An 11,703-nucleotide genomic window follows, 5' to 3' on the forward strand; every position below is an offset into this window, starting at 1 on the left:
AAGATGGCCTTCCATGGGATTTCACAGGTTGGAAGTGATCTCAGATCAGCATCTGCCCTAATATCCAGCTCAGAGTTAATAGTGAATTCAGCATTTAGACCAGGTTGCTCAGGGCTTTGCTGGGTCAGGTGTCTAAAGCCGCCACAGCAAAAACTCCACAACTTCCTGGGCAGCCTATACCAGTGCTTGGCTGTCCTCAGTGTGATCCCAGGACAATTTTTTCCAGTTGGAACCTCTCCTCTTTTAGTCTGTAACTGCTGTTTGGCATTCATCTACCATGCCTCAACAGAAGAGGAATTTACACTCTTGCTAACTTCCCTGTGGATATGGGCAGACTACTATAAGGTCTTCCCAAAGCCATTTTGTTCATCCCAGGTGTTGGGATGAACAACTTCTCTCTTGCAGCTTCTGCTCAGAGGGCAGGTCTGCCAGCCCTGATCATTCTGCTGGCCTTCACTCAACTCACTCCAGTTTGCCAATGTCTTGCACTGGAAACCAAAACTAAAAGTATTCAAAATGTGATCTAATAAATACCAGACAAAGGTGAGTAATCATTTTCCTTGTCAATCAGCTGCAATTATGTTAACAAAGCCCAGTATGCTGGGACAATGCTGACATATGCTTAGACACAAACATACATTGATGTAGTACCATACTATTTTGCTGCACCTCAAGGATCTGCAGGCAAACACTGGTTTTGAGCAAAAAATAGCATCTCTGCCTAGACAATCTTGGATGTTTTTGTGAAAATATATGTCAAACCAACCTGGCTGTCAACTTCAGCCCAAATAAATCAGATGGTCTCACAGCAAACAAATCTAGTGTATAGAACACAGGACAAGTTTATGTTTACTATACAAGGATAAAATGAATTTGATGCCTTCACTTTTTCTATGGCTAAAGGTGTATCACTATATAAATCTCTCTGAAACAAAAAACCCTCATCTTTTCCAAACAGTTGCCTCTTATTGATGGAAAGGGGCTTTGAATCAGTTTAAAAGAAGAAACCAAGAAAATACTGGAGGACCTCTAATTACATTAATGGGCAACCTGGCTCCTGATAAGCCACACGTGTACTAATTACCAAAGCAGAGGAACAGCCTTGCCCTTAATGGGTCACTGGTGTAATTAATTAAACATAGGATGATAAAAGGGTGGACTGGTTGGCAAAGGAAAACCTTGAAGAAAAGGTCCTTGAGGAGGCAGGGGGGACCTCTTCCTTCCCCTCCATCCCTCCCTCCCTCTCTCTTTTCTTTCTCCTTGAGTACAAATTACCATGTGGAAAAGGAGGATAAGAATCTTGTGCCTCTCCTCTCTATGAGTATGAAGGGCAATTTAGAAATGAACCAAAAGAATATTGCCCCTCTCATTGCTTCACTTCAAGTATGAAAAGCCATTTAAAAATGGAAGGTAAGAACCTTGCCCTCTGGTCCTTTCTCTTTAAGTAAGACACCATCTGGAAATGAAAGGAAAGAACCTTACCTCACTCTTCCCTTCTCAACAAGTATGAAGAGCCATTTGGGAATAGAAAGTAAGAACCTTGCCCCCCCCCCCCGCTTCACCTTTAATAAAAACTTCCTTGTGGAAAAGGAAGGGAAGATCCTTGCTGCGCCCCTGTCCTTGAGTACCAGTTGCCATTTGGAAATGGAAGGTAAGAACCTTGCCCCTCTCCTCTATTCCCCTCAAGTACTAATTGCCCTTTGGAAATGGAGGGTAAGATCCTTGCCTGTCTCTTCTCTTCCCCTCAAGTACGACGAGACATTTGTGAATGGAAGGTAAGACCCTTGCCCTTCTCCTCTCTACCCCTAAAGTACTTTGAAACTTTTGGAAATAGAAGGTAAGACCCTTGTCCCTCTTCTCTATTCCCCTCAAGTACCAATTGCCATTTGGAAATAGGAGGTAAGACCCTTGCCCCTCCTCTCTTCCCCTCAAGTACGACCACATTTTGGGGAATGGAAGGTAAGAACCTTGCCCCTCTCCTCTCTTCCCCTCAAAGTTGAAATCACCTTTTGGAAATGGAAGGTTAACACCCTTGCACCTCTTTTCTCTACCCCTCAAGTATGACGAGACATTTGGAAACGGAAGGTAAGACCCTTGCCCCTCTTCTCTATTCCCCTCACGTACTAATTGCCATTTGGAAATGGAAGGTAAAATCCTTGCCCCTCTCATCTCTTCCCCTCAAAGTTCAAATCACCTTTTGGAAATGGAAGGTAAGAACCTTGCCCTCCTCTCCTGTCCTCTCCTTTACGGAGGGCTTCCTTCTCTCCTCTCCTGTGTGCAGAGGCTCCTCCTCTCTTCCTCTCCCTTTCAGAGCCCTTTGGAAATGGGACATAGTGCCTGCTTTGCCTCGCCTTGCCCTTTTGGAGTGGAAGTCTACAACATTGCCCTGCTTCTGTCCTCAATGGCCAGGAGCCATTAGGAAATAGAAGGTGAAAACCATGCCCCTCTCCTGTCCTCAACTGTCAAGAGCCATTAGGGAATGTAATGTGAGAACCTTGCCTGTCTCTTCTCCTCAGGTATGAAGAGGCACTTAGGAGTGGAAGGTGAGAACCTTGCCCCGTTCCTCTCTTCTCTCCAACTGCCAGGAGACTTTTGGGAATGGAGGTTAGGAACCTTACCCTTCTCTTCTTTTCTCCACAGTGATGAAGAGGTGTTGGGGAATGGAAGGTGAGGACCTTAGTCCTTTTATCTATTCCCCTCAAGCACGACGAGACATTTGGAAATGGAAGGTAAGAAACTTGCCCCTCTCTTCTCTTCCCCTCAAGTTCAGATTACCTTTTGGAAATAGGAGGTAAGACCCTTGCCTCTCTCCTGTCTTCTCAAGTATGACGAGACATTTGGAAATGGAAGGTAAGACCCTTCCCCATCCTGTCTTCCCCTCAAGTACAAATCCCCATTTGGGAATGGAAGGTAAGACCCTTGCCCGTCTCTTTTCTTCCTGTCAAGTTCAAATCACATTTTGGAAATGGAAGGTAAGACCCTCGCCCCTCCTGTCTTCCCCTAGAGTTCAAATTGCCATTTGGGAATGGGAGGTAAGACACTTTTCCCTCTCATCTCTTCCCCTCAAGTACGACCACACTTTGGGGAACGGAAGGTATGACCTTGGCCCCTCTCTTCTCTTCCCCTGAAGTTCAAATCATCTTTTGAAATGGAAGGTGAGAACCTTTCCCCTGTCATGTCTACCCCTCAAGTTCAGATCACCTTTTGGATATAGGAGGTAAGACCCTTGCCCCCCCTCTCTTCCCCTCAAGTTCAAATCGCCATTTGGGAATGGAAGGTAAGACCCTTGCCCCTCTTTTCTTTTCGCCTCAAGTATTATGAGACATTTGGGAATGGAAGGTAAGACCCTTTCCCCTCTCCTCTCTTCCCCTCAAGTACGACAAGGTATCTGGAAATGGAATGTAAGACCCTTGCCCCTCTTTTATCTTCACCTCAAGTACTACGAGACATTTGAGAATGGAAGGTAAGAAACTTGCCCCTCTTCTCTATTCCCCTGAAGTACCAATTGCCATTTGGAAATAGGAGGTAAGACCTTTGCCCCTCCTCTCTTCCCCTCAAGTACGACCACATTTTGGGGAATGGAAGGTAAGATCCTGCCCCTCTTTTTTCTTCCTATCAAGTTCAAATCACCTTTTGGAAAAGGAAGGTAAGAAACTTGCCCCTCTCCTCTCTTCCCCTCATGTTCAAATCATCTTTTGGAAAGAGAAGCTAAGACCCTTTCTTCTCTCTTCTCTTCCCCTCACGTACGACGAGACTTTTGCAATTAGAAGGTAAGACCCTTGCCCCTTTTTTCTCTTTGCCTCAAGTACTATGAGACATTTGAGGATGGAAGGTAAGACCCTTGCCCATCCTGTCTTCCCCTCAAGTTCAAATCGCCATTTGGGAATTGAAGGTAAGACCTTTGCCCCTATCCTCTCTTCCCCTCATGTACGATGAGACACTGGGAAATGGAAGGTAGGAACCTTGCCCCTCTCCTCTCTTCCCCCAAGGTCAGATTAGCTTTTTGAAATGGAAGGTAAGGCCCTTGCCCTACTCCTCTATTCCACTCAAGTACTAATTGCCATTTTGAAATGGAAGGTAAGACCCTTGTGCCTCTCTTTTCTTCCCCTCAATTTCAAATTGCCATTGGCAAAAGGAAGGTAAGACCCTTGCCTCTCTTATCGCTTCCCCTCAAACACAGCGAGTCATTTGGAAATGGAAGGTAATTCCCTTGCCTCTCTCTTCTCTTCCCCTAAAGTTCAAATCACCTTTTGGTAAAGGAAGGTAGGAACCTTGCCCCTCTGCTTTCTTTCCCCCAAGTACAGCGAGACATTTGGGAATGGAAGGTAAAACCCTTGCCCCTCTCATCTCTTCCCCTCAAAGTTCAAATCACCTTTTGGAAATGGAAGGTAAGAACCTGTCCCTCCTCTCCTGTCCTCTCCTTTACGGAGGGCTTCCTTTTCTCCTCTCCTGTGTGCAGAGGCTCCTCCTCTCTTCCTCTCCCTTTCAGAGCCATTTGGAAATGGGACGTAGTGCCTGGCTTTGCCTCGCCTTGCCCTTTTGGAGTCAAAGTTTAGAACCTTGCCCTGCTTCTGTCCTCAACTGTCAAGAGCCATTAGGGAAAGTAACGTGAGAACCTTGCCCATCTATTCTCCTCAGGTATGAAGTTAGGACTAGAAGGTGAGAACCTTGCCCCATTCTTCTCTTCTCTCCAACTGCCAGGAGACTTTTGGGAATGGAGGTTAGGAACCTTACCCTTCTCTTCTTTTCTCCACAATGATGAAGAGGCTTTGGGGAATGGAAGGTGAGGACCTTAGTCCTTTTATCTATTCCCCTCAAGTACGACGAGACATTCAGAAATGGAAGGTAAGAAACTTGCCCCTCTCTTCTCTTCCCCTCAAGCTCAGATCACCTTTTGGAAATGGAAGTTAAGGATCTTCCCCTCGCTCTTAAGCTTTTAGTAAAATTTTCCTGTTGGAAAAGGAATTGAAGAACCTTGCTTCTCTCCTACCCTTAAGTAACAATGTCCAGTGGGAAGTGGAATGTAAGATCCTTGCTGTCATGGAGTACAAGTCACCAGTTGGGTATGGAAGGTAACAACCTTTTCCCTCTCCTCCTGTCTCTTCAAGTGTGTCTCCATTTGGAAATAGAAGGTAAGAACCTTGCCTCCTTCCTGTCCTTGAGTACCAATCACCGGTGGGAATTGGAAGGTAAGAGCCTTGCCCCTCTCTTCCCTTCTCTTCAAGTATGACTCCATTTGGAAATGGAAGGTAAGAATCTTGCGTGTCTCCTCTCCTCAAGTTCCAAGACCCATTCAGAAATGGAAGGTAAGTACCTTGACACTTTCCTGTCCTTGAGTATTAGGAGACATTTGGAAATGGAATGTAAGAACCTTTCTCAGCTGCTGTCAAGTATAATTTGGTGTTTAGTAATGGAATCTAAGAACTGTGCCCCTCTTTACCCTTCTCCTCAATTATCAAGAGGCATTTGGGAATGGACAGTGATGAAGAGGCATTGGGGAAGGGAAGGTGAGGACCTCGCCCATATCTCACTTCTAGGAAATTGTGGAAAAGCATTTGGCAATGGAAGGAAATAGCTCTGACCCACTATTTTCCTTGAGTACACATTGCCATTTGCAAAAGGAAGGTGTGAATTTTTCCCCTCTCCTGTCCTTGCGTAGAAATTACCTTTTAGAAAAGGAAGATAAGAACCTTGCAGTACTGGTACTCAAGGACAGGAGAGAAGCCAGTTTCTTACCTTTCCTTTTAGAAGTGAGATATGGGCGAGGTCCTCACCTTCCATTCCCCAATGCCTCTTCATCACTGTGGAGAAAAGAAGAGAAGGGTAAGGTTCCCAACTTCCATTCCCAAAAGTCTCCTGGCAGTCGGAGAGAAGAGAAGAATGGGGCAAGGTTCTCAACTTCTACTCCTAAGTGCCTCTGCATGCCTGAGGAGAGGAGATGGGAAAGGTTCTCACGTTACTTTCCCTAATGGCTCTTGACAGTTGAGGACAGGAGAGGGGCATGGTTTTCACCTTCCATTTCCTAATGGCTCTTGGCAGTGAATGACAGAAGCAGGGCTATGTTCTAAACTTCCACTCCCAAATGGCAAGGCGAGGTGAAGCCAGGCTCTACATCCCATTTCCAAATGGCTCTGAAAGGGAGAGGAAGAGAGGAGGAGCCTCTGCACACAGGAGAGGAGAGAAGGAAGCCCTCCGTAAAGGAGAGGACAGGACAGGAGGGCAAGGTTCTTACCTTCCATTTCCAAAAGGCGATATGAACTTAAAGAAGAGAAGAGAGGGGCAAGGATTTTACCTTCCATTTCCAAATGTCTTGTCGTACTTGAGGGGAATAGATAAAAGGACTAAGGTCCTCACCTTCCATTCCCCCATGCCTCTTTATCAATGTGGAGAAAAGAAGAGAAGGGTAAGGTTCCCAACCTCCATTCCCAAAAGTCTCCTGGCAGTCGGAGAGAAGAGAAGAATGGGGCAAGGTTCTCACCTTCCACTCCTAAGTGCCTCTTCATACCTGAGGAGAATAGATGGGCAAAATTATCACATTACATTCCCTAATGGATCTTGACAGTTGAGGAGAGCACAGGGGCAACATTCTTACCTTCCGTTTCCAAATGGAGACATCCTTGAAGAGAAGGGAGGAGAGGGACTAGGTTGTTATCTTCCATTTCCAAATAGCTATTTGTACTCAAAACCAGGAGGGGAGCAAGGTTCTTACCTTCCATTCCCAAATGTCTCTTCATTCTTGAGGAGAAGGGAAGAGAGGGGCACGGTCCTTACCTTCCATTACCAAATAGCAACTTATACTCGACAGCAAATGGGCAAGGTTCTTACCTTCCATTTCTGAATGGTTTTTGGAACTTGAGAAGAGTGGCAAGGTTCTTACTTTCCATTTCCAAGTGGAGACATACTTGAAGAGAAGGAAGGAGAGGGGCAAGATTCTTGCATTCCATTTCTAAATGGGTCTTCATAATAAAGAAGAGCAGAGGAGATGTTCTTACCTTCCATTCCCAAATAGCAACATACTTGAAGAGAACAGAAGAAAGAGGCAAGATTCTTACCTTCCATTTCTAAAAGGCAATTTGTACTCAAGGACAAGGGAGGGGCAAGGTTCTTACCTTGTCTAAAAGTCAGTTTGTACTAAAGGATAGGAGAGGGATAAGGTACCTTCCTTTTCCAAGTGCTGACATACTTGAAGAAAAGGAATGAGATGGGCAAGGGTCTTACCTGCATTCCCCAATGGCTCTTCATTCTTGAGGAGATGGGAAGAGTGGGGCAAGGTTCTTACCTTGCATTTCCCACTGGTAATTGGTACTCAAGGACAGGAGAGAAACAAGATTCTTACCTTCCTTTTCCTAAATGGTGACATACTTGAAGAGAAGGAAGGACAGGGGCTAGAATTTTTCCCCTGTCTTCCCTTCTCCTCAGAATGAAGAGCCATTTGCAAATGGCAGGTAAGAACCTTGCCCCCCTCTTCACCTTCAGTAAATTTTTCCTGTTGGAAAAGGAAGGTAAGAACCTTACTGCTCTCCTGTCTGTGAGTACCAGTTGCCAGTTGGAAATGGACGGTAACACCCTTGTCCCTCTCCTCCCTTCTCTTCAAGAATGAAGAGCCATTTGGCAATGGAAGGTAAGAACCTTTCCCTCCTCTCATTTGCTGTCCTCTCCTCTATAGAGTGCTTCATATTCTCCTTTCCTGTGTGCAGCCACTCCTGCTCCCCTCCTATCCTTTCCAGAGCCATTTGGAAATGGGAGGTAAGCACTGCACCTCACCTCTCTTTGCCTTGCCACTTGGGAATGGAAGGTGAGAACCTTGCCCTGATTCTTTCCTCAACTGCCTATAGCCATTTGGAAATGGATGTTGACAACCATGCCTGTCTCCGCTCTTCAAGTATGAAGAGCCATTAGGGAATGGAAGCTGAGAACCCTGCCCCTCTCCTCAAGTACCAAGAGCCACTTGGCAATGCAATGTAAGCATCTTCCCCTCCTCCTCTGTCCTTTCTTTTCCAGTATGGTGAGGCTCCTCCCCTCTTCTCCTGTGTGCAGAGGCTCCTGCTCTCCTTCTCGCCTTTCCAGAGCCATTTGGAAATGGGAGGTAAGCCCCCTGCATTGCCTTGTCTTGCCTCCATTTGGGAATGGAAGGTAAAATCTTGCCCTGCTCTTGTCTGGAGATGGAAGTTAAGCAACTTGGACTTGTTAGGTTTTTTTGCTTTTGTAGCCAAAGTTTTGGAAGGTATTCCTTTAAAAACTTCAGCTCTCACCATATAAGAGTGTTCATGTTTAAATGCCATATTTTATATAACCTGCAGCTTGAGGGGCTTTGGCTTAACACAAAGCACACTATATGTGTGTATACAATGTGGCTGGGAATCAAAACCCAATAGATGCCTTTGTACCTCATGCAGGTAGTGGGCTTTTGCACAGTCTTTTCCCATCTTTCCAGTACCTTTTCAGTGCAAGAGATATAGAGTTTCTGTTAAAGCAACAGGTAGAAATTTATAGTCAGTCACAGCTCTTAAAGTTCAAATATTTTCTGCACTTTACACCCCCCTTGGTCCACCTAGATAAATTTCTCCAAGTCATTAAATCAGGAGAGACTTATCTTGTTTCTCCGCCCGTGTTCAGATTTTCATGTTACTTGATCAGCAAGTTTATAGATGTTAGAACATTAATTGGCAGCACTGTTTATTTCCAGCTTGAACAAGGAACTCTAGGTTTATATCTGCTTTATTTTTTGAAAATGTGTGAATTTACCTTTCCTGTATCATACATTTAAATTTTCTATGATTTATCATATCATTGTTTGCTAAAGCTATGTTAGATGACTTCTTGAAAAGAGGTTTTTAGGTATCTTACACATGCATATGAACAAAATAAGCTGAAAATATCTACTTATATTATACTTTTTTATTTAAGGGGAAAATACATGATATAATTTAAACTACTCAATGTCATTTCAGCACAATCTTTTGTCTGCAGTGGAGCACGCCAATCAAAAGCAGAATTCCCCAGCTATATTTCTGCCTGCCAGCTGAAAACACCATGATCAGATAATGATATTTACAATGCTGTGAATGAGTGAGTTCAAAATAGAGCATTACGGTAAAACTCAAGAACAAGGAGAGGCTCTGCCCCTTTTTGTTCCCCTCTGCTGTCTCCATTCACTCAGTCTTAGAGAAGGGGTTTTTCTGCCAATTCTTTTCCAGATGCTGAAGAGACTGACAACTAGCTCTTCTTAAACTCTGCAACCTTATCAGAGTGGATGGTATTTGAGTGATACTCTTATTCTTCAAAGAAAAAGACAACATTCAACTTTATTGCTGAGAAGATTATTCGGCTTTGAGGATGTGCTTTTCCTTTTCTTTTCCTTCCTAATGGGCAGAACTGAATCTCCACAAGATGGAATTTAACTTTTGTCATGCTCTGTGAAGTTATCATATTTTATTCTGTCTTATGCAAAAGATAATTCCATACTATCTTTGATACTATTCACTTCCTTTTCTGTGGCACTGATACTTTGGAGAAAAGTATAAAACTTATTTGTTTCCACAGATAACAGCAGGCCAGAGACTATTTATGGAATGTTTGTCTAAAGGAAGGAGAAATTCTGCAGCTTCAAATAAGTAATTTTATTTTAGATTTAAGAAGTCTTTATTAATGTAAATAGATGACATTTTAAAATAAGCTATTACTAATTTGTGCAGCAAAGAAAAGGTGCTTTATGCTACTCTATATTTGTGAACTATTGCATAAATCATAGAGACCATCAATATACAGATATAGACACTGGAATATATTCATTTATGTTTCACCAAGAAAGAGCTGCAATCCTAATTTTACTTTCGCCTTCCATGTTTCTTTTTGTAGTGCCATATTAATAGTAGATAGTCAGGTAGTGAATTACAGAAATTAAAAATGAAAAAGGATCCGAGCAGAATAGCTTCAAATGGTCTCAGGGTAATTTTTGTGAGAAACACCTTCCCTTGAGTAACCTAAATGATATTAACATGAGAATGACATCTCAGAGGTTGAAAAATGATGGTATTCCTTTGCACAATATGGAAATAAGGGAAGTTTCAGGAAGGGAAGTTCTGGAAAGCAAGAAAAAAAGCAAGCAAGAAAGCAAGCAAGCAAGAGTATCTTGGATCCCAACACAATCCCAGCTCCTATAATGTCTGAGGCAGTAGGACTTCACAAAGGTGCAAACCCATTTCACAGCCTTTGCTCTGCTCTGGTCCTGCCCCACAGGTGGGGCTTTTGATGTGCCAGAGGCTCCACAGCCACTTGGAGCTGGACCAGAGGCTCCAGTGGCTGGGGTGTGGAGCACTGCGCTGCCCCACCTTCACTGAACTTGCCCTGGCACTCCCCAGCCACACAGTTTTAATTCTTTTGAGCCAGCAAGTATTTCTCTTGTACCTCCTTATTCTTCCTCCTATTGCTGTAGGGAAGTGATTTCTGTACAACAAAAATGAAGAATTTTATAGTGATTTCTAGAAGTGTGACCATGTGTAAAGTATTTTGTAGCAGTGAATGCTAAGTAATTCCTTCTTTCCAAAACCACCATTTCAATTTCCTAGCTTTGGGCAATTTGACCAAGAAAACTTTCCCTTTTCCTTCCTCCAGCTTTAAGCACTGCCTCTGAGGAAGACAGATTCCTGTCCTACTGTCAGGACAAACTAGATTGTCGCCTAAAATTCCATGCAGCCATGATTCTACTTTTTTCCTCTTCTAAGAGTCTTCTAAAACTTTTCTGCTTAATAATGACTTCATTATGACTCTTCTGAAACCTTAGATAAAGATGACTTTCAAAGTAGAAACACATTTGCACATTGACAATGGAATAATGGAGAGCCTCATAAAACAAAACAACAAGCAAATCAAGGGTGGTGTATGGTTTCAGGTGGGTTTTTTCCTATCTCTTCTTCTGTGAGAGTTTTTGCTGGCTGCAATTTGCTTTCTCCTCATGTCCTCCAAGGGACAGCAGATTTGTAGATTACCTCATTAGTCAGACAGAGATGCTTCTCTGGTTCCTCTCATTTTTCTCTGCCACCTCAAGTGAGGCAGAAGTCACTCTCTGTGGCAGTGTTGTCACTGGTGACTGTGGGCCCAATGATTAATCATTTTGCACCAGTCCCTTGTGTTCCTGACCACCCCCACAGGACCTATTCAGCCACACTTGTCTTAGTTTGCAGAACCCAAAGCATTAATTCTGAAATCTATAATGTAGTTTTTAAAATTCTTACTATAATATGAAAAAAGTGATTAGAGACAAGTCTTAATTCAGAAAGAAAGGAATAATAGCTGTAAGTGTCAGGAGACCCAATTTCTTTCTCCAGTTTCTGACTGGAGTTAAGTTAAACTTACCACTGGGTTCCCAGGAATGAGACATAACAGAGAACACATTTCAGAAAGCACATTATCATTTTCTGTAGCACTGAGCAAGCATACCTTTCCATGCCAGTGGGACATCAAGTTTGTTTGGAAGAAAGACATGTAATGCACTTTGCTTTCACATTGCTTTCTGTCTTTAACTTCCCCCTTCTGGCTCCTTGGACCAGACTATTGATCATTCTGCATTCTGGAAACTAGAAACAAACATGTTTCAGGAGCTGCCTTTAGGTTTGTATGAATGCCAGTACGTCTCCAAGTGACCTTCTGTAGAGCAGTCAAACACTGTATTTGCTGCCAGATGCTCTAAGAGTTGCGTTTGTT

General features: G+C 43.6%; 1 long non-coding RNA gene across 1 annotated transcript; it reads left to right on the top strand.

The window, feature by feature from the left end:
• Window positions 1-2,316: 2,316 nt before the first annotated feature.
• On the top strand, window positions 2,317-10,188 carry LOC132071650 (uncharacterized). Its single transcript, XR_009418162.1, has 6 exons — window positions 2,317-2,429; window positions 2,517-2,543; window positions 2,641-2,729; window positions 8,002-8,086; window positions 8,952-9,069; window positions 9,198-10,188. It is a non-coding gene; the product is annotated as an uncharacterized LOC132071650 (long non-coding RNA).
• The last annotated feature ends 1,515 nt before the right edge of the window (window positions 10,189-11,703 follow it).

This window comes from Ammospiza nelsoni, chromosome 3 (assembly GCF_027579445.1).
Source record: "Ammospiza nelsoni isolate bAmmNel1 chromosome 3, bAmmNel1.pri, whole genome shotgun sequence".
Classification (NCBI taxonomy): domain Eukaryota; kingdom Metazoa; phylum Chordata; class Aves; order Passeriformes; family Passerellidae; genus Ammospiza; species Ammospiza nelsoni.